The sequence below is a fragment of the Tupaia chinensis genome, unplaced genomic scaffold, assembly GCF_000334495.1.
Source record: "Tupaia chinensis unplaced genomic scaffold, TupChi_1.0 Scaffold145396_1, whole genome shotgun sequence".
In the NCBI taxonomy this organism is placed as follows: domain Eukaryota; kingdom Metazoa; phylum Chordata; class Mammalia; order Scandentia; family Tupaiidae; genus Tupaia; species Tupaia belangeri.
In genome coordinates, this window is record NW_006205257.1 from 824,934 (window position 1) to 833,927 (window position 8,994).

The following is an 8,994-nucleotide window of genomic DNA, read 5'->3' on the forward strand; positions in this document are numbered from 1 at the left end:
CACCGGCTCCGGAACTTGAACTGCAGTCGACTACATGGGAGTCCAGCGACATAGCCATTACGCTAACTGCTGGTCCTGTACCTTAAAATTTTCTACAGAGCACATGCGCTTACCAGAGAGAGACAGACAGAGAGAGAAAGAGAGAAGAAACATGAGAAAGCAAGCCATCAAGTCCAGTACTCAAACAGTGGTTAGCCATATGGGAGTCCAGTGCCTTAACCACTGTGCCACCGGCTGGCCCCAGACACCTCTTTCTTCATGCTCTGGGAGTTTCAATGTTCCTTTGCTTAAGAGTCCAGGCCAACAGGATGGTGAGTTTCTTTCTTTCTTTTTCTTTTAAAAGTTTACCTATTTGTTTCTCCCATAAGAGAGAGAGAGACAAAGAGAGAGGAGAAGAGAGACAGGCACTGCCAACAGGGTCTTCATGCCACAACCTGCCCCCAGCCGCAGTCAGCTAGGTCACGGGCACACGCATCAGCGTGCTCATGGAGTCCCTGGGACACAAACCCAGGACCTTCCCTATGTGGGCCCGGTCACATTAGCACTGCACCACCACCTGGCCCCCACAGCAAGGTTTGGAGTAGAGCAAGTGACGGGCGATAGCAAGCTTGGGGAGAGAGGAAGGTCATTTGTGTAAGGACGAGTTCATCGAGATCTTCAGTCGCACCTTTCAGTTCTGTCCCTTCGCGCTGTCTCCAGTCCCAGGTGCAAAAACACATCTGCATGAGACAGGTCCTTCCAGGATTTCCTCCTTCTGGGCCATTATTTTCCAAATAATGTAATGGATTCAAGTTAAGCTACGTGAGGGGAGCAGCACTGGAAGAGAATATCGAAATGCACACACCGGCTTGTGTCCTGGTGGTTCTCTGCCAGGGAGGTGGAGCTGCAGGACAAGCTTCAAGATCTCCCCTCACGTGGAGCCAGACACATGGGTGAGATGGTGCGTTGTCACGGGCCCCATCTCAGAGCTCTGGGTCACCCCCGGCTTCCCCCCTGCAGACAGCGTTTCCCTTCATGATTAAATGTGTCACTGCTGCGTGCCTTAGAGGTCAAGACCTGGATTCTGAGGAAGTGATAGGAGTCTGGCCTCTGAGCGTTGGCGCCGCCTCACCCCCTGCCCACTGGCCACCCCTTCACATCCTCTTAGCAGTGCAGAGAGCAGGCCTCCAAAACGACTTTGCTAACCCCCTGTCCTATGGACACCCCACTTGCTTGCCTGGGACCCAGGTAGGGTGGGCACTTGCTTCAGGGAGAGCCCTAAAAGTGGATTAGGGCCACCATGGGGCCGGAGTCCTTCCTTGCCATCCATGGGGCTGAGACTTTAGGTCTGCAGCTCAGGACCTGAAGTTTTCTCTTAGACTCTGTCCTGGGGATGCACATGTGGGTTAGATTAGAGCAATATGTTTTTCTAACAGCATCTTGGCTGAAAAGTCAAGCAGATAAATGGAAACAAACCCAGCTTTATGTGAATGGAAAGGGACTGGTGGGAGGGCTGCTTCCGCCTGGAGCACCACAGCTGGGAGGGCTGCCGTCCTGGGCTCTCCCTACCCTTCCCCTCCCCCTGCACCCTGAGCCCTCAGCCTGACCCAGGGGTACCTCAACACCCACCGCTGCTCTGACCTAACTGGGCTCCTGTCCATCTCTTGCCACCACCCTAGGACCAGCAGAAGTGCTGGCCACGTTAGCGCCAGGGTGGGGAGTCCACCTTCCAGAGTCACTGTGGGTAGGTCACACTCCTGTTTCACCTCCACGTGCCTCACCTGTAAGTGAGCCTCAGAGGTTCCTGCAGGGACTGGTGAGCTCAGTCACTGGAAACCCTTCATTCTCTCCGGGGCAGCTGGCATTAGCTGTCTGTTAACCTTATCATGATCACTCCCTGCCCCCTTCCAACCCTCACCTTCCCTTAGGGCCCCATTGTGCCCCGTGCTCCACTCAGCAAAGACTTCTCCATTCCCTAACCAGCTCAGCTGGAAGGCTCCACGGCAAGGACTGAGACAGGGGTGACAGCAGTAGGTGTCTAGTGGACCCTTGTGGATGGATTGGTTTGTGATTACAGGACCTGAAACACGCCAGGTGGGAGTATGTTTAAGATCCTGATGAGCTAGAGGTCTGGGAAAGAGGATCATGGCGCAACAAGACACCGTGGAGGGTGGCCCTCCTCGTTTTTATTGCTAATGGGCGTGTGTAGGGTGAGAGAGAGGGAGAGAAAGCACCCCCGATGGGGCATGGCCATGCCACAAATCTTTTTCCTCCATCCCCCCATCCCGTCAGGATGTTAGGTATGCATGTGCACACTTTTCAAGTTGCCGGGGCTGGGATTTAAACCACAGTCGGCCACAGGGGATCTGGCGCTCTGTGCACAGGGCTCAACTGTCATGCTATGAGGCTGGCCCTCTTTCTCTCTCTCTCTCCCTTTGTTGTGCTCTATCATGAAAGAAATAAGATAAACTTTTTAAAATAGGAGAGATGGGGTAGCTGGTAGTGTGGTGGTTAAGGTGACTAGATGCCACATGGCAAACTCTTTGGTTCAAGTCTCGGACCAGGCTGCTTGAAAAACATGCTGGGCGTGTGTACTCATGTGCCAAAAATCCCAAGAGGAGAATGGAGGAGAAGGGAGCATGGCAAGACTTTCCTCTCTTGGGGTGTGCTTTCTCTTTCTCTGTCTCTCTGGACACTACAGCAAAAATAAGTAAGAAAAAAATGAAAAGGGAAAGTTAAAAAGTAGGAGGGAAGAGTTGGCCAAACTCCCACAAATGTGGCCCGTGTGAGTCACTCCTGGGCCCCACTCACAGGATCTTTGTATAGAGCTCCCAATCTTCCTGGGAAAACAAAAATGGCTGCCAACGGGTGTTAACTTCCTAGAAGTTTGAACACCTGGTTAGGAACTGACCAGTCACTGGATGACCCTGGAGTCCAGCTGTGGTATGTCAGGCTTTTTAAAACCACTTTGCTGGGGCTAGCAGGTGGCATGGTGGTTAAGGTGCTGGACTCCCATATGCCCAGCTATGGTTTGAGTCCCAAAGATGGCAACTTGCATTCTCACTTTCCTTCTCTCTGTCTATCTCTCTCTCTCTGGTGAGCACACGTGCCCTATGGTAAATTAAATAATAACAAATAAAAGTAAGTAAAAAATTCTTTAAAAACAAATTAAACACTTTGTTTTGTAAACAGTCTCTTGGACTCTAAATGAGCCCCTTCCTTGCATGAGATGCATGAAGGTGGAATCCCTACTCCCGAGGCCTTCTCTACTCCCTAGCACCCGCTGGTGCTTCCTCAGCAGACATCCTTCTGCAGCGTGGACTGCCCACTCTCCTGACAGCCCCCAGTGGACTATAGAGGGCAGGAAGGGCTCTGTCCCAACCTGTACAGCTGCTCCCCAGACTGAGGCGCTTAACTCTGTCCTCATCTGAGGCAAGCACTCAGATTTTGAGGGACTAGTATTACTTAGGAACGCCAAGTAATTATGGGTCGCATCTCATTTAATCTTGTCTTTAAGAGATTTCTTTCTTTCGCATGAGAGAAAGAAACACCCTCAACAGGATCTCATGCCACGATCCCATAGCCCAGCCTTCCCAGATGGTTAGGATCATGGGTGACTCTATGCCAGCCGGGGACAGGTCAACGGGGCACCGAACACACCTTTGAACAGCATGCTACCACTGCACTGCTGAGGCAGTCCGCTCATTTCATCTTTATTTTCTAATAGGAAAAGCCCAAGAGGGCGTCTTTCAGATGGCCAGGCGGTCAGAAATCCTCCTCTCCGGGAGCTCTCATGTCTGGCTCTGAACCTGCAGGGGTTTTTTTCTTTCTTTCTTTCTTTCTTTTTTTTTTTTTTTTTTTGCTATAGGGTGCGTTCGCTCGCCAGACAGAGAGAAACAGAGACAGAAAGAGAGAGATCACCCCCCAGGGGGGATGGCCACGCCACAATCTCTTCTCCATTCTCCTCTCAGGATCTTGGGCACGCACGCACATGCACTCAGCGTGAGTTTAAGCCACCGGGTCCAGGACTCGAACCGCGGTCAACTACGTGGAAGTCCAGTGACCTAGCCATTATGCTAACTGCTGGTCCCTGCACTTCTTTATCCTTGAAGGCGGGAACTGCAGGCAACTCATCATCCTCCCAAGTGCCTAGAACCGTAGTAGGTGCTGAGTAAACAGCTGCTGTGAATGAGTGAGTGGGAGACAGTAAGAGATTCCTGAGAGGGAACCAGCAGTTAACGTAATGGCTATGTCGCTGGACTCCCACGTAGTCGACCACGTTTTGTGTCCCGGAGGTGGCTTAAACTCACGCCGGGCGCGTGTGTGTGTGCGTGCCCAAGATCCCGAGAGGAGAATGGAGGAGAAGGGATTGCGGCGTGGCCATCCCCCCTGGGGGGTGATTTCTCGCTTTCTGTCTCTATGTCTCTCTCTGTCTGGCAAGCACACGCGCCCTATAGCGAAAACCTCTCCAAAAAAAAGAGATTGCTGAGAAAACGGCAATGTGGGTCGATTTTACTCCTGGATATTGGTTGACAACGTGGAAAAAAAAAAAAGGCAGGGCCACGTGATAGCCCCACTGGGCAGTGACCTGTGATGAGGGTGGCCCCGCGGGGAACAAATGCCCTCCTTCACTCTCCTCTCTCTTTCCAGTCTTGGGCTGGAGAATCCCCAGGACCCAGACCCAAATAAAAGCCAGAGGCAAAGGAACTAATTAATGAGGCCCTCACAGGTCAGCCTCAGGCAGAGCCAGGTGGAGAGCGATCGGATGGGGATCCGGAGGGGAAGAAGGAGCACACCAGCTCCCTTGGGAAGGCAGGAAAGTGGTTCCCGTTTCTCAGCAGTTTTCTCTGATCGGTTCACATGGGGCCTGCATGCAGCTTTCCCGATGTTCTCCAGCCCAGCGGCTGATGCCCTTTCAACTCCCCACGGGAGAGTGAGGCGACTCAGGTAGGAACCCAGGCAGACTCAGGCATGTCTGCCTCCCACCTTCCTACTGCTGAGTCTCAGAAGGGGAATGAGAAGCCAGGAGCTTAAAAATCAAAGCCAGGAGGCTGGGCTGGGGTGATGCAGTGGTAAAACGTGATGTTCTGTGAGGGTGACTGCTATGGACAGGTCCCGGGTTCACATCTGGAGACCTCCCTGAATATGCAGGGCCCTTGCACCTGCCCATGAGTGAGAACTGGCTGGATCTTGGGCAGATACAAGGGGTGGGTTGTAGCATCAAGACCCTGTTGGGAGTATGGTCTCTGTCCTTGTCTTTCTGTGTCTCTCTCTCTCTTTCACTCACTCAGTCATGGAAGGGATTGAAAAATAAGAGACCAGCAGGCAGCGTGGAGATTAAGGCACTAGATCCCATGTGGCTGATTGTGATTTCAGTCCCCGACCCAGTGGCTTGAAAATCATACTGGGTGCACGTGTGTGCATCCCCAAAATCCCAAAAAGAGAATGGAGAAGGGATTATGGCATGGCAGCCATCTGGGAGAGTGATTTCTCACTTCCTCTCTCTGTCTGTATGTCCCTGGTGAAAGCATCACCCTATAGCAAAAACTAAATAATGCTACTACTAATAATAAACTTTTAAAAAATAAAGTATGGGAACCAGCAGATGGCATCATGGTTGCATTGCTGGACTCCCACATAGTTGATCATGGTTCAAATCTCAGAACTGGCGGCTTAAATCTCACGCCAGGCACGTGTGCATGTGCTCCCAAAATCCTGAGAGGAGAATGGAGGAGAAGGGCTTGTAGCATGGCCATCTCCCCCTGAGGGATGACTTCACGCTTTCTGTCTCTCTGTTTCTCTCTGGTGAGCACATGTGCCCTACAGCAAAAAACCTCTCTAAAAAATAGAATTAATTTTAAAAAATAAAGTGAAGGGGTTGGCCTTGTAGCACAGTGGTTAGGGGAGCCAGATCCCACATGGCCAACCATGGTTCAAATCTCAGCCCTAGAGACTTGAAAAACATGCTGTGAATGTGTGTCTATGTGTCCCAAATCCTGACAGAGTGGCAAAGTGGAGGAAAAATGATAGCAGTGTGATCCCACCCTGTGGGATTGCCCTCTCTCTCTCTCTTGTGAGTGAATGCACCCTCTGACAATAAATAAATAAGTTTTAAAAATAAATAAATACAAAACAAATCATAATACAGCTTCATCCCTAAACTGGTTTGGGGTTCTCAAGGTTAGAATGCATGAAAGGAGGAAGCCTGCTTCTCTCTTCTATTTTAGGAAAAAGAGGAGGCCCTACAAACTACTCATATGCCTGTCCTTCCCCCGAGACAACAGAGGGGCAGAAAATTAGGAAGTCAGGGTTTTTTTAAGTTAGGATTCGATGCTAGCGTCTTAAGAATCGGAGTTTATATTAAAAATGTGAACGTGCTGAACCTCAAAGCAAGTCCGTGGAGCCAAGTAAGTGGGCTGGAAGCAGAGGCGAGGCTGTGCTGTGGGGCTGTGCCGAAGGGCCTGCGAGCTCAGGTGGTGCAGGATGCTTGTGAGTGCTTGTTCCGTGGCTTCTCGCCACAGGCGCTGCGCTTGGACAGCAGCCCCACATTCAAAAGCCCTGCGTTGCCAAAGGAGAGCTGGGGATTGGGTCTCTGGTGAGGTATCCTGGAGTCTAGGCAACTCCTGACCCACAGGCAGGTTTCAGCTGACCCCCTCCTGTGGGGGTAGGGAGAGGACACCCCCTTTGAGCCAGAGGGTGTGTACACTTGCTAGAAAGAGACAAAGAGAGGAAGAGAAAGTGAGAAAGCACTCATCGTGAGGCATGGTTACTCCGCAATCACTTGTCCTCCATTTCTCTCCCTCCTGTTGGGATTTCGGGCATGCATACACATGCACCTGGTGTGGTTTTTTTCAAGTTGCCAGGTCTGGGACTCGAACCGTGTGGAGAGGCATGTGGGTTCCAGCTGCCTTAGCTACTACACCATGAGCTGGCCTGGGAGCCAGGAGCCCCTTCTTAAGGGCCTACTAAGCAGCTCCCTTTCTGGACAGTATGTATCCCTTTGTAGCTTTCTCTCTCTGTCTGTCTATATCTATCTATCATCTATCTGTCATCTATCTATCATCTATCTATCTGTCACCTATATACATACACATACTGCCGTGCCACCTGCTATATTTATCTATAGCTATCTATATCTGTAGTTACATCGCCATGCCACCTGCTAGCCCCATAGCTTATTCGTTTTAATTACTTAATCATGTTCCACTGGGACCAGCAGATGGCATGATAGTTAAGGTGCTGGACTCCCACATGGCTGACCATGGTTCGCGTCTCAGACCTGGCAGCTTGCTTTCTCACTCTCCTTCTCTCTTTGTCTTTCTCTAATCAAACTGAAGAATAATAATAAATAAATAAAATGAAATAAATCATTCTTTTTTAAAAAATAGTATTCCATTGTATGACTATACTACATTTTATCTATCAATGCTCAATTAATGGAAATTTAAGACAGTCTCATTTGGGGGCTAATAAACAGTAGTCCTTAGGCCGTCCCTTAGGGTTAGTGGTTAAGAAAGCCACATCCCACATGGCTGATCACACAGTAGAAATTCAACATCTGGCAGCTTGAAAAACACTGGGTATATGGGCATGCATGTCCAAAATCCCAAAAGGAGGAGAAAGGAGAAGGAATTGCAGCATGACCACACCCCATAGGGGACACTTTATCCTGCACTCTCTCTCCCTGTCTTTCTCTCTCTCGCTCTCTCTCATGAGCACCCATGCCCTCTGGCAAGTAAAAAAAAAAAAAAAAAAAAAGATAAACAATGCAATGCTTGGGATCAGCAGTTCGCATAATGGCCATGTGGCTGAACTCCCATGTAGCTCACCGCAGTTCAAGTCCTGAACCCGGTGGCTTAAACTCACGCCAGGCACATGTGCGTGTATGCCCAAGATCCCGAGAGGAGAATGGAGGAGAAGGGATTGCAGCATGGTCATCCCCTCCTGGAGGGTGATTTCTCGCTTTCTGTCTCTCTGTCTCTCTCTGCCTTTCTGGCGAACGCACACACCCTATAGCAAAAAAACTCTCAAAAAAACAAACAAAAAAAGCAATGCTCAACCAAGTTTAATGACTTCTAGTGCCCTTAACCTTGGAGAAGCTGGGAGTAAACAACTAAATAAAGACTTCTCCAGGTGATGGGGGAGGTACAGCTTCAATTCACCTGGCTCTTGCCAAATTCCTCTTCAGATCAGGCCATGAAGATACACTCCATTAGAAACGCAAAACTTCCCACTTCCCCACATCCTTGCCAGCAGCCTGTGTTATCAGATGATCAAATTTTGCCATCACTATTTGTATTTCCCTGTTTACTGCTGAGCTTGAACATCTTTTCACATGTTTATAGAATATTTTTGTTTTTTAATTTGCTATTGGGTGTGTGCACTCCCCAGAGAGACACAGAGACTTTGTTTTGTTTTGTGTGTGCTTCATTTTGTCTTGTTTTCCGCTGTGATTTGCCTGATGATAACCTGGTCGTTATTCCATTAAATTGTATTTTCTAATTGATTTATAGTAGTTTGTGAGATATTCTGGATACTAGTTTTTTTTTTTTTTTTTTTTTCAGTTATGTGGATTATAAATTTCTTCTCCCACACTATGGGGTTTTTTGTTTGTTTGTTTGTTTGTTTGTTTTTAAGATTTTTGCTACAGGGCACTTGCACTTGCCAGAGTAGAGACAGAGAAAAGGAAAGTGAGAAATCATCCCTCAAAGAGGATGATCATGTTGCAATCCTTTCTTCTCCATTCTCTTTTCAGGATTTTGGGCATGCACAAACACACACCTTTCAAAATTTTCAAGCCACCGTGGGAACCAGCAGTTAGCGTAATGGCTATGTCGCTGGACTCCCACGTGGTCGACCACGGTTCTCGTCCCGGACTCGATGGCTTAAAACTCACACTGGGCACGTGTGCGTGTGTGCCCAAGATCCCGAGAGAAGAATGGAGGAGAAGGGATTGCGGCGTGACCATCCCCCCTGGGGGGTGATTTCTCGCTTTCTGTCTCTATCTCTCTCTCT